This window comes from Saccopteryx bilineata, chromosome 2 (genome assembly GCF_036850765.1).
Source record: "Saccopteryx bilineata isolate mSacBil1 chromosome 2, mSacBil1_pri_phased_curated, whole genome shotgun sequence".
NCBI classification, from domain to species: domain Eukaryota; kingdom Metazoa; phylum Chordata; class Mammalia; order Chiroptera; family Emballonuridae; genus Saccopteryx; species Saccopteryx bilineata.
Window position 1 is genome coordinate 134,450,938 of NC_089491.1, and position 23,738 is coordinate 134,474,675.

General features: G+C 41.7%; 2 protein-coding genes, 1 non-coding gene and 2 pseudogenes across 3 annotated transcripts in view; 3 read left to right on the forward strand and 2 right to left on the reverse strand.

Annotated features, from left to right (window-relative positions):
* Positions 1 to 23,738, reverse strand: part of SPATS2 (spermatogenesis associated serine rich 2) — a 142,112-nt gene that overhangs the window by 78,413 nt on the left and 39,961 nt on the right. The window lies entirely within an intron of this gene.
* The window catches only part of DNAJC22 (DnaJ heat shock protein family (Hsp40) member C22), a 93,982-nt gene that overhangs the window by 2,965 nt on the left and 67,279 nt on the right, over positions 1 to 23,738 (reverse strand). The gene's annotated exons all lie outside the window — the stretch shown is intronic.
* Positions 28 to 1,930, forward strand: LOC136323717 (large ribosomal subunit protein eL15-like; annotated as a pseudogene).
* LOC136323718 (large ribosomal subunit protein eL32-like) lies at positions 9,421 to 11,471 on the forward strand (annotated as a pseudogene).
* On the forward strand, positions 16,370 to 16,445 carry TRNAG-GCC (transfer RNA glycine (anticodon GCC)). The gene has a single exon. It is a non-coding gene; the product is annotated as a tRNA-Gly (tRNA).

A 23,738-nucleotide genomic window follows, 5' to 3' on the forward strand; every position in this document is an offset into this window, starting at 1 on the left:
CTACTCAACTTACGACCAAATCGTGTTATGACCAGTCTGTCGGAACCAATCGTGGTCCGACAGACTAAGTAGAGCACTAGCTATAGTTGTGATAGCCTGACGAGGCAGTGGCACAGTGAATACAGAGTCGAACTGGGATGTGGAGGACCCAGGTTCGAGACCCCGAGGTCGCCAGATTGAGCGTGGGCTCATCTGGTTTGAGCAAAGCTCACCAGCTTGGACCCAAGGTCGCTGGCTCGAGCAAGGGGTTACTCGGACTGCTGAAGGCCCACGGTCAAGGCACATATGAGAAAGCAATCAATGAACAACTAAGTTGGCTGGCCGGTTGGCTCAGCGGTAGAGCGTCGGCCTAGCGTGCGGAGGACCGGGGTTCGATTCCCGGCCAGGGCACACAGAAGAAGCACCCATTTGCTTCTCCACCCTTCCGCCGCGCCTTCCTCTCTGTCTCTCTCTTCCCCTCCCGCAGCCGAGGCTCCATTGGAGCAAAGATGGCCCGGGCGCTGGGGATGGCTCTGTGGCCTCTGCCTCAGGCGCTAGAGTAGTTCTGGTTGCAACATGGCGACACCCAGGGTGGGCAGAGCTTCGCCCCATGGTGGGCGTGCCGGGTGGATCCCGGTCGGGCGCATGCGGGAGTCTGTCTGTCTCTCCCTGTTTCCAGCTTCAGAAAAAAAAAAAATAATAATAATAAATAAATAAATAAAATAAAATAAGGTGTCACAACGAAAAACTGATGATTGATGCTTCTCATCTCTTTCTGTTCCTGTCTATCTATCCCTATCTATCCCTCTCTCTGACTCTCTCTGTCTCTGTAAAAAAAAAAAAAAAAAAAAAAAAAATACTGTGATAAAAAAAATTATGAGCCCTGGCCGGTTGGCTCAGCAGTAGAGCGTCGGCCTAGCGTGCGGAGGACCCGGGTTCGATTCCCGGCCAGGGCACACAGGAGAAGCGCCCATTTGCTTCTCCACCCCTCCGCTGCGCTTTCCTCTCTGTCTCTCTCTTCCCCTCCCGCAGCCAAGGCTCCATTGGAGCAAAGATGGCCCGGGCGCTGGGCATGGCTCTGTGGCCTCTGCCTCAGGCGCTAGAGTGGCTCTGGTCGCAACATGGCGACGCCCAGGATGGGCAGAGCATTGCCCCCTGGTGGGCAGAGCGTCGCCCCATGGTGGGCGTGCCGGGTGGATCCCGGTCGGGCGCATGCAGGAGTCTGTCTGACTGTCTCTCCCTGTTTCCAGCTTCAGAAAAATGAAAAAGAAAAAAGAAAAAAAAAATTATGAGATTTTTCTGTGTGGCCAGAGCCATCAGGTAAGCCCACACGTGCACTTACAAGTTCACCCAGGAGCAACAGAGAAAGAGGCAATCCGGTATACGTAATGCACTTTCTACTCCAGGGTGCACTGCAGACAGTACCACCAGCTCTCTGAACTCCACAAGGCTCTCCATCTCAAGCCTGCCTGATAAAATGCACAGGCTTGGATACAAGGCCAAGCCAGGTTATGTCATATACTGGATTCGTGTACACTGTGGAGTCCACAAATGCCCAGTTCCTAAGAGTGCAACCTAGGGCAAGCCTGGATATCATGGTGTTAACCAGCTAAAGAAAGTTTGCTGAAGTCTTCAGTCTGTTGCCAAGGAGTGAGCTGGATGCCACTGCAGGGCTCTAATAGTCCTAAATTCTTAACGGGTTGGTGAAGATTCTACATAAAAATTCTTTGAGGTTATTCTCATTGTTCCATTCCAAAAGGCTATCAGAAGGAATCCTAACACCCAGTGGATCACCTAACCAGTTAATAAGCACAGGGAGATGTGAGCGCTTACATCTGCAGGCTGCAAGAGCTGTGGCCTTGGAAAGGGCCACACATTCCACGACACTATTGGTGGTTCTCACTCTGCAGCTTGGGGGAGGTGTAACACTCTCCATCTCCACCACTACTGATAATACAAGTAGTTTATAAATTCTTATCTAATATAGGACAGTCAAAAGAAACTATAAAACACAGACTATTATTCAGGCTTAAAAAGAAAGAAAATTCTGAGACATGCTAAAACATGGATGAACACTGAGGACATGGCCATGTCCTGTGACATGGCCATGTCCTTATGACTGGCTTGTGAAACAAGCCAGTCATAAAAAGACAAATACTGTATAACTCTACTTGTATGAGGTGCTTAGAGTAGTTAAATTCATAGTAGCTGGAAAGGTAGTTTCCATGGGTTATAGGGAGAGGAGAATGAGGAATTAAGTGTTTAATGGGTACAGAAATTCAGTTTGGGAAGTTTAAAAGGGTCTGGAGATGAATTGGTGATAGTTGCAAACACTGTGAATGTACTTAATGTTACTGAACTGTATACTTTAACATGGTTCAAATGATCAGTTTTATGTTACATGTATCTTACCATAATTTAAAAATTTTTTTGACGGCCTGACCTGTGGTGGCACAGTGGATAAAGCGTTGACCTGGAAATGCTGAGGTCGCCGGTTCGAAACCCTGGGCTTGCCTGGTCAAGGCACATATGGGAGTTGATGCTTCCAGCTCCTCCCCCCTGTCTCTCTCCTCTCTCTCTCTGTCTCTCTCTTTCCTCTCTAAAATGAATAAAAAAAAAAATTAAAAAAATATATTTTTGATGCAGTAAGATTTTTAAAAATATGAAAAGAAAAAATTGATATCTTGACCCAGCAAAAACCCTAGAAATAATGATCAAAGAAAAAAAAAAAGCACAAATGCCAATACTGTATCAAGATTTTTTTAAAAAGAATCAGCCCTGGCTGGTTTGCTCAGTGGATAGAGTGTCAGCCTAGTGTATGGACATCCCAGGTTCTATTCCAGGTCACGGCACACAAGAGAAGTGACAATCTGCTTCTCTCCCCCTCCCTCACCTCCTTCTCTACCTCTTCCCCTCCCGCAGCCAGTGGCTCAAATGGTTCGAGCATAACCCCAGGTGCTGAGGATAGCTGGGTTGGTCCAAGCGCATCAGCCTCAGGCTCTAAAAATTGCTTGACTGGAGCATTGGCCCCAGACAGGGGTTGCTGGGTGGATCCTGGCGGGGGCACATGCAGGAATCTGTCTCACTATTTCCCCTCCTCTCACTTAAAAAAAAAAAAAAGAATATAGATCTCACAGACAAAAATAAAATACAGAAAATATTATATAAATACATTTGAAAATTTAGAGAACACATTTCTTGAAAAATACAAGTTACTGAACACACACACACAAAAACAAAAATCTAAATAACCCTATATCTCTAAAAATAATTAAGGTCATAATTTAAAATTCTCTCATAATGAAAATAATTTCATCTCTGATATACTATTGATAGGTGTGAAATTGGTAAAACTTCTCTGTAATATAGGCATTATTTTGTAAAGTGAAACATTTATTAATCCTATGACCCAGAAATTACATTCCTAAGGACAAAGAGAAATTCTCGCTCATGGTACACATGAAAACATGTAGAATTCACTCATAACAATAAGAAATGGAAACAACCCAAATGTCACTGGCAGGAAAAAAATAAATTGTGATATATTCACTAAATGAAGTAGTATCCTGCAGAGAAAATGAGTAAACTACAACTATATGCAACATTATGAATAAATATTAGCAATATAATATTAAGCATAAAAAATTCTAAAAAAAGAAAGAAATTGCCTGACTGGTAGTGGTGCACTGGATAGAGCGTTGACCTGGGATGCTGAAGTCCCTCATTTGAAACCTCAAGGTCACCAGCTTGAGTATGGGGTCACTGGCTTGAGCGCAGGATCACTGACATGATACCAAGGTCACAGGTTGAGCCCAAAAGTCACTGGCTTAAAGCCCAAGGTCACTGGCTTGAGCAAGGGGTCACTGGCTCGGCTTGAGCACCCCCCCCCCCGTCAAGGCACATATGAGAAGTAATCAATGAACAACTAAAGTGAAGCAACTACGAGTTGATGCTTCTCACTCTTCCTTCTCTTTCTTGTTCTGTCTCTCTCACTCTCAAAAAAAAGGGAGTAAAAAAAAGGAAAATCAATTACCAGATTATATAATCTTTTTAAAAAATTCAAATACAATTAACACTAGACAATATATTATTTACACATACATATGTAGCTGATAAAACTATTATTTGGAAAGGCAATAAAAATAAAAAATAAATTTAGAACATTATTTACCCTGAAAGCCAAGGGGACATTAATGAGAGAAAAATATGTAAGTTACTGTTAATATTCAGTATTAAACATCTTAGGTTAGATGGTGCGTTCATAAATATTCTACATGTTTTTAAAACTAAATACACTACATCTGACCTGTGGTGACACAGTGGATAAAGTGTCGGCCTGGAATGCTAATGTGGCTGGTTTGAGACCCTGGGCTTGCTCGGTCGGGGCACATACAAGAAGCAAGTTGATGCTTCCCATTCCCACCCCCCCCATCCTTTCTCTCTCCTCTCTCTAAATCAATAAATATTTTTTAAAAACCTAAATTAAATACACTACATAAACAAAATGACAAAATAAGTACATAATAGTTTTTTAAAAGGGCCATTGGTGAATGTGGAATAACTGATTCTCACATATTGCTAGTGAAATGTAAACATAATTGTGACCTAGATGTCCCACTCCAAAGTATATGTTCAACAAAAATGTATGTATATGTGCATCAAAGACATATAAGAATTTTACAGCAGCACTATTTGTAACTAGAAACAAATCTAAACATATATGAATGACAGAATGGATAAACTGTGGTATATTCACAGAATAGAATATTGTACCACAATGTAAAAGAACAAGCTACCAACGTGGATGATTTTCAAAAACAATGCTAAGTGAAATGTCAGGTATAAAAGTACAAGTTGTATGATACCATTTATATAAAAGTCACAAACTAGCAAAACTAACTTATAGTACTAGGAGTCAGAATAGTGATGGGAGAGAAACTGGGTCAGGGCACAAGGAAGGTTTTCAGGATCATGGTAATGTCCTATTACCATACCTGAGAATGGTTATATAGGGGTGTTTACTGTATAAAAATTCATAAAACTGTACCCTTAAGAAATTTGCATTTCAATATATACATGTTACATATAAAAGTTTACCAGCCTGACCTGTGGTGGCGCAGTAGATAAAGTGCTGACCTGGAACACTGAGGTTGCCAGTTTGAAACCCAGGGTTTGCCTGGTCAAGGCACATATGGGAGTTGATGTTTCCATCAAAAATGAAAAAGGATAAAAAAGAGAAAATAAACCCACTGACTAAAAGCATTAGATAGGCCCTGGCCAGTTGGCTCAGTGATAGAGCATTGGCCCGGCATGTGGAAGAAGTCCCAGGGTCGATTCCTGGCCAGGGCACACAGGAGAAACGCCCATCTGCTTCTCCACTCCTCCCCCTCTACTTCCTCTCCGTCTCTCTCTTCCCCTCCCACAGCCAAGGCTCCATTGGAGCAAAGTTGGTCTGGGCGCTGAGGATGGCTCCATGGCCTCCACCTCAAGCGCTAGAATGGCTCCAGTTGTAACAGAGCAACACCCCAGACAGGCAGAGCATCACCCCCTGGTGGGCATGCCGGGTGGATCCTGGTCAGGCATATGCGGGAGTTTGTCTCTCTGCCTCCCCGCTTCCAACTTCAGAAACACACACACAAGAAAAGCATTAGATAGCTCTGAGTGATAGTATTTTAAAATTTCTATTTCATTCATTATTCAACTAATATTCCTTGAAAGCCTACCACATTCTAAGCCTCATGGAACTTGAGTTGGGAGGGTACTGCTGTTTCAGATTCATGGGGAAATTATGGTATATGAGACTGCAGTGGTTCGTCTGACCTGTCCTGGTGCAGTGGATGGAATGCTGAGGTCACCAGTTCCAAACCCTGGCTTTGCCAGGTCAAGGCACACAGGAGAAACAACTACTCCTCCCCCACCTCCCTTTCTCTATCTCTCCTCTCTAAAAACAACAACAACAACAAAACAATAAATACAAGTAAAAAAAATAATGCAGTGGTTTAAATGGATAGAGTGTCAGACTGGGATGCAAAGGACCCAGGTTTGAGACCCCGAGGTCACCAGCTTGAGCGCGGGCTCATCTGGTTTGAGTAAAGCTCACAAGCTTGGACCCAAGGTCACTGGCTTGAGCAAGGGGTTATTACTTGGTCTGCTGAAGGCCCACGGTCAAGGCACATATGAAAAAGCAATCAATGAACAACTAAGGTGTCGCAACGAAAAACTGATGATTGATGCTTCTTATCTCTCTCCGTTCCCGTCTGTCTGTCCCTATCTATCCCTTTCTCTGGCTCTCTCTCTGTCTCTGTAAAAAAAAAAAAAGAAAGAAAAAGAAAAAGCAGAGGCCAAACACCTTACCTACTCAATTAAGAATTTTGGCAATAAAGGAATGAAAAGAAACAGGGTATTAGCCAGAGTTCTATCAAAACAAAGTAAAAGAATTTTACCCCCCAAAATAGGGAGTACTTTCTTCCTCCCTTCCTTCCTTTTTTAGACAGAGGACAAAGAGAGAGAGGAGGGGGTGAGAAGTGGGTGAGGAGAGAAGCGAGAAGCATCAACTTGTAGTAGTTTCCAGTATGTGCCTTGGCCCCACAAGGCCAGGGTCTCAAATTGGTGACCTCAGCATTCCAGGTAGACTGTTTATCTACTGCACCACCACAGGTCAGGCTACTTTTCAAAAATAAGAGGGAAAAATCAAATATACTTCAGAGAAAGATAATATTTGTAAAAAAGAGAAAATAATTTAAAGGAAAAGCAAGATGGAAATGTAATCAAAGATAAAATTAACCTATCTGACCAGGTGGTGGCACAGTAGATAGTTTAGGCCTGGGATGATGAGGACACAGGTTCAAAACCTCAAGGTCGCTGGCTTGAGCGCTGGCTCATACTGCTTGAGCACAGGCTCACCAGCTTGAGTGCAGGGTCACTGGTTTGAAGTGCAAGGTCGTTGGCTCGAGCCCAAGGTTGCATGCAGTCTTGAGCAAGTGGTCACTGGCTTGGCTGGAGCCCCCCAGTAAGGGCACATATGAGAAAGCAATCAAGGAACAACTAAAGTGCCACAACTATGAGTTGATGCTTCTCATCTCTCTCCCTTCCTGTCTGTCCTTGTCTGTCCCTCTCTCTCTTGCTAAAAAAAAAAAAAAAATCTTTTAGTAATGAATTTCATATGACATGTAGTAAATACCATGGAAAATGAAAATTTTAATGCAAATGAAAATTTTAATGCAAATGCTCAAGAGAAGTAAATATCCTTTTCCATTCATGTATATATATATTTAAAGAAGGCCAGACAAAACTTTGTCTTGTCTCTTCCCAGTTCTGAAATACTTAAGAATTGAAGAAGTATAGTCAGCCTGACCTGTGGTGGCGCAGTGGATAAAGCGTCGACCTGGAATGCTGAGGTCGCCGGTTCGAAACCCTGCACTTGCCTGGTCAAGGCACATATGGGAGTTGATGCTTCCTGCTCCTCCCCCCTTTCTTTCTTTCTCTCTCCCCCCCCCCCTAAAATGAATTTAAAAAAAAAAAAGAAGTATAGTCAATGCTGAGGCTGGTATGTCTTGAAAGAGCCCATAACTCACAAAAGAATTCCCAGTTGCTTTTCTCCTGATGCATAGTGTAAATAAAGCACTGTTTTAAAAACAGAAACCTCAAAAAAAAACAAAAACAAAAACAAAAACCCAGAAGCCTCATCATTTCAGAAATGCTTAAAATCTTTCATCTGAACTACTTTTGATCACTACTCACCAATAAAATTGATGGTTCGTTTTCATACTGAACTAAAAAAAAAATCTAAATTTAACACTTTTTCTGATCCAAAATTTTGCCAGTAACATGTGTGCAATCATAAATATATTAAATATGTTATTTTCAAAATAATAGTTGTCTCAGCAAAATATTTTCAAAATATTGTATGTCAGTTCAAAGGACAGAATAATCAAACATTTTTTTAACAAACTAACCTGACTCAATATATACACACAGCTTAAAGAAGCCCATACTATAAGTCAATACACAAACTAAACATGAAATCAACAACATATTTGAAATTCACTAATACATAGGAAAAGAGCCTGACTGGGCAGTGGCACAGTGGATAGAGCGTCAAACTGGGAATGCGGAGGACCCAGGTTCGAGACCCCAAGGGCGCTAGTTTGAGCCACGGACTCATCTGGTTTGAGCAAAGCTCACCAGCTTGGACCTAAGGTCGCTGGCTTGAGCAAGGGGTTACTTGGTCTGCTGAAGGCCCATGGTCAAGGCACATATGAGAAAGCAATCAATGAACAACTATAAGGTGTTGCAAGAAAAAACTGATGATTGATGCTTCTCATCTTTCTTTGTTCCTGTCTGTCCCTATCTGTTCCTCTCTCTGACTCTCTGTCTCTGTTAAACAAAACAAAACAAAACAAAAAAAACATGAAAAAAGAGCTGATCACTGCTCAGATCTTCTGAGCCCCAAATTTAAAATATCTCTCATACCATTAGTCTATGGAATTACTGGTTTCACAAAGCAGCTATTCTCTTTTCCTCTCTTAAAATCAAACAAATTCACAGTACTCTAAGAAAAGAAAGAATAAAATCAAGGTGTACCAAAAATCTTTACACTCAGCTCCTTCCAAACTGCTCTTATGACTTATAACATGCCGGAAAAAATACTGCTCTAGCAATTACTTTGTCCAAAAATGAACACAGCAATTTTAGATTGAAAATAATCTGCTATCCATGTCATTCATAAATCCATCCTACTATAATCCTTAAAATGAATGCATAATTCATGGAGCATATAATGCATTGAATATTCTAAAATATAACTTTCCATCTAGTTGAAATTAACTAAATAATACTAGCAGATTTAAAAGCATGAAAAGTCAACTTTTCCTTCTCCCTACCTCTAATCCCTCCAAACCAGCTGTGTGTCAACTGGAAAAGAATACACAGATAAAAACTAAAAAGGTATAAAATGCTAATCCCAAAAGGAGATGTTATCTTTTCCAGGTTGCAACTGAAGTTAAAGAACCGTAGTGAGAAGTCTTTACGATGGGTTTGTACTGTCCTCCTCCTTGGGAATGTAACTCATTCCAGAACTTTCTTTTCTGATTTTCTGGCTCTTCTCAAAGTTCTCATATCACTACAGATTATTGGCATGTGTTTGCAGGATTCTATCAAAGTTCTATAAAATCATTTTTCAAATACCATATAAAATAATAACAATCTGGCCTGACCTGTGGTGGCGCAGTGGATAAAGCATCAACCTGGAAACGCTGAGGTTGCCGGTTCAAAACCCTGGGCTTGCCTGGTCAAGGCACATATGGGAGTTGATGCTTCCTGCTCCTCCTCCCTTCTCTCTCTCTCTCTCTCTCTCTCTCCTCTCTATAATGAATAAATAAAATCTTAAAAAAAAAGAAAAAAAAATAATAACAATCTGGTAGCCATTTCCTACTTGGCATCATGGCTGCTTTTAGACCCCTCATAAAACCCAAGATCATCAAAAAAAAAAAAAGAACCAAGAAGTTCATCAGGCACCAGTCAGACCGATATGCCAAAATTAAGCAGAATTGGCAGAAACCCAGAGGCACTGACAATAGGGTACGCAGAAGATTCAAGGACCATATCTTGATGCCCAGTGTTGGTTAGTGAAACAACAAGAAAACAAAGCATATGCTTCCCAGTGGCTTTCAGAAGTCCTGGTCCACAATATCAAGGAGGTTGAAGTGCTGTTGATGAGCAACAACTCTTTCTGTGCTGAGATTGCTCACAATGTCTCCTCAAAGAACCGCAAAACCATTGAGCATAGAGCAGCCCAGCTGGCCACCAGAGTCACCAATTCCAATGCCAGGCTGTGCAGTGAAGAAAATAGACAGCTGTGTGCACATTGTATTTGTGTTAATAAAACCATAAAATTCTGCCATCTGGCATTTCAAAAATAAAATAAGTAAATCATTTAACATAAAAGTTAATAGGCTTTTTTCTCTACCCTCAATTCAACAATGTATACATCTAGATACCAAGAAAAATAAACCAGGTAAATTATTAAATTCAGGTATTTCTTCTTTCCAGAAATGGGAAGAGTAATGTCAGGCAGCTATTTCTATTACAAATTCTTATTCACTAAACCATTTTCTTTTTTTCAGATCATCAGAGATTTTAGTGTACAAAACAAGAAAGAAGGGTAAAGAATGAAGCAAAATGGACCTGACCAGGTAGTGGTGCAATGAATAGAATGTCAGACTGAGATGCTAAGGACCCAGGTTCCAAACCCCGAGGTCGCCAGCTTGAGAGCAGGCTCATCTGTCTTAAGTGGAGGCTCACCATCTTGAACCCTAGGTTGCTGGCTTGAGCAAGGGGTCACCGGCTCAGCTGGAGCCTCCCAGTCAAGGCACAATATGAGAAAGCAATCAATGAACAACTAAGGTGCCACAACCATGAGGTGATACTTCTCATCTCTCTCCCTTCCTGTCTGTTTGTCTGTCTCTCTCTCTTAAAAAAAAAAAAAAGGAAACAAAATGGAAAGAGAAAAAATGGAAAGCACATAAAAATGCAATATTAACATTGCCTATATGACTAATAAATAAAGCAAACCATGTCCACTGCTACCATCTTCTACCTAGAGAAAAGGAAAAAATAACATAATAGCCTCTACAAAGTACATATCATAAAATACCAATTTTTCTGATTATTTTAGTTCCAAAGCCTGATTACTAGATAAGGTAAACAAAGTCTCATAATATGGGGTCAGGTAGTAAGTTCTAGAGACCATTTCCTGATACTATTCACAGTCTCTTATAACCTGCTTTACCACCTGCTCTAGAGCCCCCAAATTTAAAATTATTTCTATCACCTACCCTTTTTTCAAAGTTTCCCTTGGGAGTATCCCTGAAGGCATCAAGAAAGCTAGCTAAACTAATTCAATGGAAAGTATAAATAACAAACAGGGGCACATACTCTTTAACTCTTGCAAAAATGTTACTCATCAATTCAAACAAATCTATAAATCATAGAATTTTTAATAGTTTGAGATATTTTGTTTCTTTTCACTTTTGGGATAGAAGTACCAGTATGCCTGTTCTCATTCAAAAGGAAAAAGAATGTCAAATCCAAAGCTCCCAGGTCCTATCCTATCACTACTAAAGGAAAGAGGCATTTGTGACTGAGAAGTCTCCTTCCACAATTCTTGGCATCTTGACAAGTCCATTCTTGAACATAAATGGAGGTGATCTCCTACCTTCACCCCCATGAACAGGTAAGAGAGAAAGCCTGCTCTCACAAAGACCCACTATATTCCAGCTTCCAATTTTTTTTTTATAAATGGGGAGGGGGGATTTGTTTTAAACATATTTGCGAATTCTTTGATCTTACTCCCATCAAAAGTAGAGTCTAATTCTACTTCTCATAAAGAGAATGAAATAGAAGTGACATTGAGCAACCTCAGAAGTTAGGTCATAAAAGCTGATCAAGTTTTTGCCTGGTGTTCTCCCAGGACAGGCAACTTTGGAGCCTGAATCACCATATAACATATTCAGCTTCCCTAAAGCCCTCATGCTGGAGAAACTATGGGACCAGGCCTCACAGAAAGTTTGACTCCTTAAGAGTGACAGCTGTTTGAGTCTTCCCAGCCAATCATCAGACATGAGAATGAAGAGTCATCTCCTGACCCAGCAACTGGCTGCCTCCAACTGCATAAGAGACTTTGGAGAAGAAGCCTTTTAAATGCTTCCATCACCAGCTATCATCTGATTGCATTCTCATGAAAAACAACTGCCTAGTGAAACCTAAACACCAGAACTCTAAAAGATAAAAACTAGTGTTACTTCACACCACTAAATTTGTGATGGTGTGTTACACATAAACAAACAACCCTAACAGATTTTGGTACAGGGAGTGGGTTGCTTCCATTACAAAAAATTAAATTGTTTGGCTTTGGAACTGTGTGGCAGGAGAAGGCAAGAAGGACCTTTAAAATGCTGGTGAAAGCCTGAAGGGTTGGGACACTGTTAGGAAAAGCCTCAGGAAGATGTCAGTAAAGATTTTAAAACAGCCAACTACAATCACCGGCGAAATTAAACCTGCTGCCTATTTTTGTAAACAGTTTTACTGGAACACAGCCATCCCTATTGACATATTGTCTGTGGCTGCTTTCTCCTATAACAGCAGAGTTGAGCAGGTGTGCCAAAGATCATATGGCCCCAAAAGCCTAAAATATTAATTATTTCACACTGGATAGAAAAAGGGTGCTAATCTTGGCTTAAAAGAAAGTGGGTTTAAAAGAAAGTGTTACTGGAAGCTGAAGGAAAGAAGAATCTTACTCGAAAATGGTGTCAAGTTCAGAAAAGCTGTCATCTGCAGTAATGTGGAAAACAGAAAATATTATTAATAAAATGATGAATCTGGGAAAGATTTCCAGGCAGAATGTCAAAACTGTCAACCAGGCCTGACCTGTGGTGGTGCAGTGGATAAAGCCTCGACCTGGAACACTGAGGTTGCCAGTTCGGAACCCTGGGCTTGCCCAGTCAAGGCACATATGGGAGATGGGAGTTGATGCTTCCTGCTCCTCCCCCCTTGTGTCTCCCTTCTCTCTCTCTCTCTCTCCCTCTCTCTCTCTCCTCTCTCAAATAAATAAATAAATAAAATCTTAAAAAAAAAAAGTGTCGCCTGACCTGTGGTGGCGCAGTGGATAAAGCGTCGACCTGGAACGCTAAAGTCGCCGGTTCAAAACCCTGGGCTTGCCCGGTCAAGGCATATATGGGAGTTGATGCTTCCTGCTCCTCCCTCTCCCTTCTCTCTCTCCTTCTCTCTCTCTCTCTCTCTCTCTCTCTCCTCTCTAAAAATTAATAAAAGAAAAAAAAAAGATAGTGAAAATAAAAATTAAAAAAAAAAGTGTCAACCAGCTGTTTTTTTTGTTGTTTAGCTATGTATCATAAAATACTGGGAGAGATGAGGAAAAAAGGAATTATATCATTTCCATAAGATACAGGAAATATAAAATAAAGGGCTTGTTAGGTCCAAAAAAGTCTATTTCTTTTTTTTAAGACTTTACTCATTTTAGAGAGAAAGGTAGAGAGAGAGAGAGACAGAGAGAGAAGGGGGAGGAGCAGGAAGCATCAACTCCCACATATGCCTTGACTGGGCAAACCCAGGGTTTCAAACAAGCGATCTCAGAGTTTCAGGTTGATGCTTTATCCACTGTGCCACCACAGGTCAGGCCAAAAAAGCCTGTTTCTTATTCCCAGCTTCCCCATATAGCAAAATATTTTTCAAATTAAGAAATCCCCTTCAGGCAAAGATCAAATCCAAGGCAGGGCAAACTTTTTCTGTAAAGGTTCATATAAATATTTTAGGCTTTGAGAATCTCTGGGAAACACTTTTTCTTTTTTAACAACCTTCAAAGACAAATGTAAAAACAAATGTTAGCTCATTGGCCATAGTTTGCCTACCCCTAGTTTAGACTTCAAAGAGACTTAGGTGGTGTCTCACATATCCGTTCTAACAAAAGGCCTAAATATCCTGAAGGTATTGTGCCAGAAAAGTCTTACAGGGTTCAGGACAAGCAACCCCAAAACATGCACCTTGGCATATTGACTATTTTAAGAGGTAGGAACTTGAGCAAATGGCAGAAGCAGGATGGTCACTCTGAAATTCCTCTGCCCTTCTCCCCTATAGCAAGTACTAAAATCCTCATGTGAAACATACCCTCTCTATAACTGAATCAAAGGAGCATCCTTATCTACAAAAAGGGACACAGAGAAGAATCCTAACAAATAAACCTTGTCAAATGTCCCCAGTTTATTATATACTTAATTAATATTCTTTAACCTATTATATTCCTTCATCAAACACTACAAAAAAGGTATTCATATTTAAACACATATTTGGAAGGCCTGACCTGTGGTGGCACAGTAGGATAAAGCGTCGACCTGGAAGTGCTGAGATCGCCGGTTCGAAACCCTGGGCTTGCCTGGTCAAGGCACATATGGGAGTTGATGCTTTCAGCTCCTCCCCCTCTTCTCTCTCTCTGTCTCTCCTCTCTCTCTCTCTCTCTGTCTCTCCCTCTCCTCTCTAAAATGAATAAATAAACAACATCTTTGGGTTTTCAGTTACCTAGGAAGGCTCTGTGTCACATAAAATGTATACTGTAAATAAACTTGTAAATATGATATATATGTTTGCTCACTTATAGTTTGTTTGCATGGGGTATAGGGGACAGGCTGTAAGTAGGCAGGATCCTTATAGCCTAAGGCTTAGTTTTAAAACTAAGCTTTTCCCCACACTCTTACCTGTTGCATGATGTGGGGTGGTGCACTCTTATGAGAAATCCCATTATGCCTCAGATAAGTGACTTTGTATTGTTTCATAATGATAATAAACTAAATATTACATTAAAAGACAGTAACAATTCTTAATATTTAAACCAAGATTTCAATATTATAGGGCTATAAAACAGTAAATAAGAATTAGCAAAAGGTCTTTGAAATAACATATACATTTTAACATGGAAAATACTTTTTATTTATTTTATTTTTTTATTTTTTGTATTTTTTATTTTTTTATTTTTTGTATTTTTCTGAAGCTGGAAACGGGGAGAGACAGTCAGACAGACTCCCATATGCGCCCGACCGGGATCCACCCAGCACGCCCACCAGGGGGCGACGCTCTGTTGCGACCAGAGCCACTCTAGCGCCTGGGGCAGAGGCCAAGGAGCCATCCCCAGCGCCCGGGCCATCTTTGCTCCAGTGGAGCCTCAGTTGCAGGAGGGGAAAAGAGAGACAGAGAGTAAGGAGAGGGGGCAGGGTGGAGAAGCAGATGGGCGCTTCTCCTGTGTGCCCTGGCCGGAAATCGAACCCGGGACTTCTGCACGCCAGGCCGACGCTCTACCACTGAGCCAACTGGCCAGAGCCGGAAAATACTTTTTACACAATAAGGGATTCTTGGTAAAAACTACCCAGCTGGCAAAGAGATATTAACTTTTTTTTTTTTAGATTTTATTTATTTATTTTAGAGAGAGGAGAGAGAGAGAGAGAGAGAGACACACACACACAAGGTGGGAAGGAGCAGGAAGCATCAACTCCCATATGTGCCTTGACTGGGCAAGCCCAGGGTTTCAAAACAGAGACCTCAGCATCCAGGTCCACGCTTTACCCACGGCGCCACCACAGGTCAAGCGAGATATTAACTCTTTTGACCCACAGTAATTTACAACATGATAGGTGGGATGCCTAAGGGCAAGCAGACTCTAAGAACTGGGAGTCCGTCTCTGCCGCTTTTAACTTTTTTTTCTGCTGTTTGTCCTGCATAATCTATTTTTATTTATTTATTTATTTTTTGCCATTGTAGAACTTACACTGCAGTTATGGGGAAGGGTGAAGAGGCAAAATAAGTGCTAGAAATTAAGTGATATAAGTAGAATATTGGTGGTTATAAGTTCTTATTTTTTTATTATTAATTTTAATGGGGCAATATTGATAAATCAGGGTACATTTGTTTAGAGAAAATATCTCCAGGTTATTTTGACATTTGATTATGTTGCATACCCCTCACCCAAAGTCAAATTGTCTTCCGTCACCTTCCATCTGGTTTTCTTTGTACCCCTTTTCTCCCCCTCTCAACCACCACCCTCTTGTCCATGTGTCTGAGTCTCATTTTTATGTCCCACCTATGTATGGAATATAGTTCTCAGGTTTTTCTGATTTACTTATTTCACTCAGTATAATAAGGTCCATCCATGTTGTTGTAAATGATCCGATGTCATCATTTCTTATGGTTGAGTAGTATTCCATATATATATGTACCAAAGCTTTTTAATCCACTCGTCCTCTGATGGACACCTGGGCTGTTACCAGATCTTCGCTATTGTGAACAATGCTGCCACAAACATGGGGGTGCATTTCTCCTTTTGAAACAGTGCTATGGGTGTTCTTGGGGTATATTACTAAAAGTGGTATAGCTGGGTCAAAAGCAGATCGATTTTTAATTTTTTTTTTTTTTTTTTTCATTTTTCTGAAGCTGGAAACAGGGAGAGACAGTCAGACAGACTCCCACATGCGCCCGACCGGGATCCACCCGGCACGCCCACCAGGGGCGGTGCTCTTCCCCCCCCGGGGGGGGGGTGCTCTGCCCATCCTGGGCGTCGCCATATTGAGACCAGAGCCACTCTAGCGCCTGAGGCAGAGGCCACAGAGCCATCCCCAGCGCCCGGGCCATCTTTGCTCCAATGGAGCCTCGGCTGTGGGAGGGGAAGAGAGAGACAGAGAGGAAAGCGCGGCGGAGGGGTGGAGAAGCAAATGGGCGCTTCTCCTATGTGCCCTGGCCGGGAATCGAACCCGGGTCCTCCGCATGCTAGGCCGACGCTCTACCGCTGAGCCAACCGGCCAGGGCCGATTTTTAATTTTTTGAGGAATCAAGAGCCCTGGCCGGTTGGCTCAGCGGTAGAGCGTCGGCCTGCCGTGCAGGAGTCCCAGGTTCGATTCCTGGCCAGGGCACACAGAAGTGCCCATCTGCTTCTCCACCCCTCCCCCTCTCCTTCCTCTCTGTCTCTCTCTTCCCCTCCCGCAGCCAAGGCTCCATTGGAGCAAAGTTGGCCCAGGCGCTGAGGGTGGCTCCATGGCCTCTGCCTCAGGCACTAGAATGGCTCTGGTCACAACAGAGCAACACCCCAGATGGGCAGAGCATCGTCCCCTGGTGGGCATGCCGGGTGGATCCCAATCGGGCACATGCGGGAGTCTGTCTGACTGCCTCCCCATTTCCAACTTCAGAAAATTTTTTGAGGAATCTCCATAACTGCTTTCCACAGTGGCTGCACCAGTCTGCATTCCCACCAGCAGTGCAGGAGGATTCCATTTTCTCCACATACTCGCCAGCACTTATTCTGTGTTGTTTTGTTGATGAGCGCCATTCTGACTGGTATGAGGTGATATCTCATTGTGGTTTTAATTTGCATTTCTCTAATGATTAGTGATGTTGAGCATTTTTTCATATTCCTATTGGCCATCTGTATGTCCTCTTTGAAGAAATGTCTATTCATTTCTTTTGCCTATTTTTTGATTGGATTGTTTGTCTTCCTGGTGTTGAGTTTTACAAGTTCTTTATAAATTTTGGTTATTAGCCCTTTATCAGACGTATTGTCGAATTCATGTTCTCCCATTGTGTAGTCTTTTTATTCTGTTCTTATTGTCTTTAGCTGTGCAAAAGCTTTTTAGTTTGATATAGTCCCATTTGTTTATCCTGTCTTTTATTTCACTTGCCTGTGGAGATAGATGGGCAAATATATTGCTGCGAGAGATGTCGGAGAGCTTACTGTCTATGTTTTCTTCTAAGATGCTTATGGTTTCACAGCTTACATTTAAGTCTTTTATCCATTTTGATTTATTTTTGTGAATGGTGTAAGTTGATGGTCTAGTTTCATTTTTTTTGCAAGTAGATGTACAATTTTTCCAACACTATTTGTTAAAGAGGCTGTCTTTACTCCATTGTATGCTCTTACCTCCTTTGTCAAATTATCAGTTGTCCATAAAGGTGTGGATTTATTTCTGGGTTCTCTGTTCTGTTCCATTGACCTATATGCCTGTTCTTATGCCAGTACCAGGCTGTTCTGAGTACAATGGCCTTGTAGTATAGCTTGGTATCAGGAAGTGTGATACCTCCCACTTTATTCTTCCTTTTCAAGATTGCTGAGGCTATTCATGTTCTTTTTTGGTTCCATATAAATTTTTGGAATATGTGTTCTATATCTTTGAAGTATGTCATTGATATTTTAATTGGCATTGCATTGAATTTATAAATTGCTTTGGGTAATATAGACATTTTAATGATGTTTATTCTTCCTAACCATGAGCACGGTATGTGCTTCCACTTGTTTGTATCTTCCTTGATTTCTTTTATCAATGTTTTGTAATTTTCAGAGTACAAATCTTTAATCTCCTTGGTTAAATTTACTCCTAGGTACTTTATTCTTTTGGTTGTAATAGTGAAGGGGATCGTTTCCTTAATTTCTCTGACAGTTCATTGTTGGTGTATAAAAATGCCTCTGATTTCTGAGTCTTAATTTTATATCCTGCCACCTTGCTGAACTCATTTGTCAGGTCCAGTAGTTTTTTGACTGAGACTTTAGGGTTTTCTGTATACAGTATCATATCATCTGCAAATAACGATAGTTTTACTTCTTCTTTTCCAATTTGGATGCCTTTTATTTCTTCTTGTCTGATTGCTGTGGCTAGGACTTCCAGAACTATGTTGAATAAGAGTGGTGAAAGAGGGCACCCCTGTCTTGTTCCTGATCTTAAGGGGATTGCTTTTAATTTTTGCCCATTGAGTATGATGTTGGCTGTGGGTTTGTCATAGATGGCCTTTATCATGTTGAGGTATGTTCCCTGTATTCCCACTTTGCTTATGGTTTTGACCATGAATGGGTGCTGGATTTTATCAAATGCTTTTTCTGCATCTATTGAAATTATCATGTGGTTTTTCTCCTTCCTTTTGTTTATGTGATGAATCACACTGATTGATTTGCAAATATTGTACCAGCTTTGCCTTCCCAGAATAAATCCCACTTGATCATGGTGTATGATTTTTTTCATATATTGCTGGATACGATTTGCTAATATTTTGTTGAGTATTTTAGCATCTAAATTCATCAGGGATAATGGCCTATAATTTTCTTTCTTTGTGTTGTCTTTGCCTGGTTTTGGAATCAGAATTACGCTTGCCTTATAAAAGGCACTAGGAAGTCTTCCTTCCTCTTGAATTTTTTGAAATAGCTTGAGAAGGATAGGAGTTAGTTCTTCTTTGAATATTTGGTAGAGAATTCACTTGTGAAACCGTCAGGCCCAGGACTTTTCTTTATTGGGAGTTTTTTGATAACTGTTTCTATCTCATTTGTTGTAATCAGTCTGTTTAGGTTTTCTGATTCTTCCAGATTGATATTGGGAAGATTATATGTTTCAAGAAACTTCTCCATTTCATCTAGGTTGTCTAGTCTGCTTTTATCTCTTTTTCTTTTTCTGCCATTTGTCCTGCATAATCTAATTTACTACCTGTAACTAACTGCCTTGCTTTGAGCAGTTAAATACAATTTTCACAAAATTACTTTCTCAATAGTGAGTTGTTTTAGCCTATATGAGGTTTCCAATTTTTTTTTTTCTGCAATTCCCTGAAAATTCTTTTACAGTTTTTACTATTACGGCTAATACAGTGGGTCTTCCCCATGAATTCTATGCCTCCCTCATCAGATAACAATTATGCCACACGAAGGAATTGGGAGACTCGGAGAGAATCCAATACCCCCTCGGCCCCACGGGAGAGTGTTGGAAACTTTTTCTAAAATTTTTTATACCAGTGGAGTGGAGAGCAACAAGCAATTATCCCCAACCCACGGAGGGCTTGTCTCTAATAATTCTATTCCCTATAATCCTGTTACTCATGCTTCTATCACTCCTGGAGTTGCAATTTATTTTAAGGAACTGATAACTAGCAAGGTCCACACCCTTGGTTTGTTAATTTTTAAATTCTTTTTCTTTCCTTTAACATTTTTCTAAAGCAAAGTTCTAATTTTTAATACTATTCCTACCCTGTATTTTCCAAATGGACAAAACTTCTTTTGGTTAGTAGGCGGATTTTGAAACTAGTTTCTATTCTATATTTCTTCCAGTTACCTCACCCTTTCTCTAGTGACATGCTCCCTCCCCACCCCATCGCTCTACACACAGCAGGCTGAACCCTAGCCTAGCCAAGCGTGTTGAGTCGGCTGTGGGGCTCATCTCTTGGCACTTGGTTTGCTGTTTGCCTTCCGCTCCAGTGCGGTGCGAAGGCTGAGGCCAAAGAACGATGGGGAGGGGAGGGAGCATGTCTACCGTTCGCCTCTCCTCAGCCATTGCCCCAGCCCCTCGCTCCAGCTCGGTTTTTCTCTTTTCTTTCATCTAAATAGCTTGCTTGCCAGCCCTTTCCCCTAGAGCAGGGGTCTCAAACTCGTGGCCCGCCGAACAATTTTGTCCGGCCCGCAGACTAATCCACGAAGTTCAAAATATTTTGGATAAAATTAAGTAAGCCTAGGGGCCTACTTGTATTTTTCGTTTCTCTAGCATCCTAGCTAGATATTAGCTTAGTTAACAGCAGTTGTGATGCGAACTACAGTTTCTGGTCGTTTTGTGACACTGAGTAAACTGCATGTACGATTGTGCTTGTTGTACTGATTTTTTTTTGTTTTCAACTGCAGTGAGAAAAATGTTGCATAACAGTTGCCTTTTGTAGACCTAGTGCGGCCCGCCAAATGGCTGTGATCTTGCTCTGCGGCCCACATGCTGAGTTGAGTTTGAGACCCCTGCCCTAGAGGCTGGAGAAACAACTTTCCCGGGCGTATTCCCTACTGCAATACGCATCTTGATTTTTTCCTAGCAGAGTTCTAGTCCTTTCTCTTGAATCCCCTTTCTATTCTAGATATAAGTCTGGCCGGACTAGGAAGACATAGCATCCTTTCTGTATTAAACAAGCTTTTAGCCATTGTGGTGGATTCTCTGTTAAATTTAGCCATTGATCAATGTATGGAAACTGATCAGGACAGCCTGGATTCCCAGTCATAATATTCCAGACTGCCCTTATTATCTGGGGATTAAAAGTTCCAGCTGTTGCCCACTCAACCCTGAAAGTTGGCCATTCTGATTCACAGAGAGTGTGTAGCCTTCTCTTGGACCATTTAATTCCATACCCACGGTTGTCTTCATAAGCTTCTTGAAAGTGCTTTAAAAGACAACCCAAAGGGGTCTTCTGTGAACAGGCTCTTCCTCCCATATTTAATAGCTAAGGTTACCAATTACAAAATTAAAACTACTTCAGGAAAACCCAGAAATTAGTGCATCAATAAAGCAAGAAAGATAAGAAAGATAATTAACTAGCACCCGGAATAAAATGCTGTTTGACTATAGAGGTATTATATATTATATTACACAAGACAAGGGGAAGAAGCCTACAGAAGAGAATAATTTCTTCAGGGGAGAAATCAGAGCGCCCTGAAGCTAGAAGTCGAGAATAAAGAGAATAACAATTCCCCACTTAAGATTACTTCTTAGTAAAAAACTTCCAATTACTGACACAATAAAACTCATGCCAGGCCTTAAAAGAGACACATTTAGACATTAAACAAAGACTTATACACATACACAAACAATGAGCGACCAGATATTTTGACAAAGACAATGCTTCATAGATGAGGGAATGGCTCCCCATCGTGGCCTCTCAGGTGCATGCAGGCCGTGGCACTAGAGATTTCTTTCAACCAGGGGTTTCTAGACAGACACATTAAAAACAAAGACTGAGATCTCGACAATACAAAGGTGTCCCTGAAAGTCCTGAGATGGAACTGATCAGCTCAGTATCAACTCAGTCCCTACTCAGGTTTCTTCCTGAGAACACCACCAAATGTCCCCACTCGGTCTCCCTGAGAGCACAACTAGGTGCTTCCGGAAGTTCGGGGTCTATACTCAGTCCCCTTTGTCTTCCTAGAGAAATGTACAAATGTGCAAACAAAAACAGATGTCTCTGAAAGCCCGAGACAGAACTGATAGACCTGGTCACCTCAGTTCCCACTAATTGTCTTTCTAGAGGACGACTGCAAACACAAATGAACATCTCTAGAAGCCCACTTTCCAGAGTACAACTAAATGCATCCCAGAGAATCCTAAGGCAGGACCAACAGACCTCCTACCAACATCTTGTTCTTTGGAGAGTCTCAGATCCAGATAGACTAGTTACAAACAGCAAAGTAGTTCTGAAGGTCCTACTTACACACCAGGGTTCCATATCCTCAGAGTTACAAGTTAGCAAAGCCACAAATCTCAGATTGCCATAAATCTAAGATTGACCTTACCTACAAGTTTCCAGAGTTTCAAATCAGCAAAGCAAGAGATCTGTCTTACCTACACATTGGAGTTACAAATTAGTAAAGTCACAAACCTACTTTACCTACATCCTAGTCTCAGACCAGTACCAGTCCCAAACAGAAAAGCAAAAGCAAGAATTCAGAGGAAAGCTAGAAGTCAGTAAAGCCAGAGAGTTAGTTGCTTTACCTACCTCCTTGATTTCTCTACTGAATTGTCCGAATTGTCCAAATTGTCGAATTTGGGAACCGGGAGGTATCTACCGGAGAACTGTCCGGACCCCACAGGAAGACTAGAAGCCCTGAAAAGTCTCAGGTGGCACGCCTCTCCTTGAGATTCAAGTGGGACCGGGCAGCTCCCGGAGAGTCCGTTCGATTTGGGGTGTCTCTATCCGGTGACACAAAACACCACAGCCCTGCGCTGGGCGACAAATGTTATGAAGTACCCATACCTCAATTCCGCGGGTTCATATAGAGACACCAAGTCCAGATGAATTTTGAAGAGTTTTATTAAAGGAGGAGATTTATTAAATATGCCAGCTGCATATAGCTTCTGGGGCATTCTGGAAGCCCAAATCATGTATCCCAAAAATATATCAGGGGCTGCTTATATACCCTTGATCACACACAGGCAGGGGAGAGCATGACATCATGGCACAAGCTGACAACATTTGTTTAGAGGATATACAGAAACATTAAGACTTTCAAGTTAACACAATGTTGGGCAGATAAAATATATTATGCTCACCTTGTTAAAGATGGCGCTGCCCACGTGAAGGCTGTCACCCAGGTGATATTAATGTGTGTTGGGGGTAGGCTGTGGGCAGGCAGAATCCTTATAGCCTGGGGCTTGGTTTTGGGATTAAGCCTTTTCCACCCTTTTTGATGTGAGGTGGTACAATCCCATCATGTCTCTGATAGGTGACTTTGTATTAGAGATTTCCCTATTTTGTATATTGGATTAAAGGTTTTGATTTCTACACTATAAAATGGGGGCAGAATGGGAGTTTGCTCTCTTGGTTCCTGAGATTATCATTAGAGGAGAGAGCAGAGAGGAGAGCAGAGAAAGGCCAAGTGGAGGAGGCCAGGAGAAGCAGCCAAGATGGTGGAGTGTTGAGTGAGAGGCCAGTTTGTGCAGAGTTTGTGCAGGGAGAAGGAAGGAGATGGGGAACAGAGATGAATAAAGTCTGGTGAGCTAGGAACCTTTGATTCTAGGAAACTCGGGTAAGTCAGTAGCTTTGTGAGCACTGAATGTGAGTGGGTTTTGGAGCCCAGTGTGTGTTTTTACTTGCCCGCCGGGTGCAAGCTAGGATTAAAGATGATGGCCCATCCGTTTTTGGCTCCATTGTTTCTTTACCGACTGTCCGAATCCAATGCAAACCTGCATGGGTCAGGCAGCTGTGATAGTGGCCCTGGATACTGGCTGTTGGGCAGATAAAATGTATTATGCTCACTTTGTTAAAAATGTCGCTGCCCACGTGAGGCCGTCACCCAGGTGATATTAATGTGTGTTGAGAATCCTTGTAGCCTGGGGCTTGGTTTTGGGATTAAGCCTTTCCCACCCTTTTTGATGTGGGGTGGTACAATCCAATCATGCCTCAGAGAAGTGACTTTGTATTAGGGACTTACCTACTTTGTATATTGGATTAGAGGTTGTGAAGCTACACTATAAAATAGGGGCAGAATAGGAGCTTGCTCTCTTGGTTCCTGGGATGATTAGCATGAGAGAGCAGAGGGAGCAGAGCAGAGAGCAGAAAGAGGCCATGTGGCCAGGAGAAGCAGCCAAGATGGCGGAGTGCTGAGTGAGATGCCAGTTTGTGCAGAGTTTGTATCTGGGATAAGGAAGGAGATGGGGAACTGAGGAGAATAAGGCTGGTGAGCTAGAAACCTTTGATTCTAGGAAACTCGG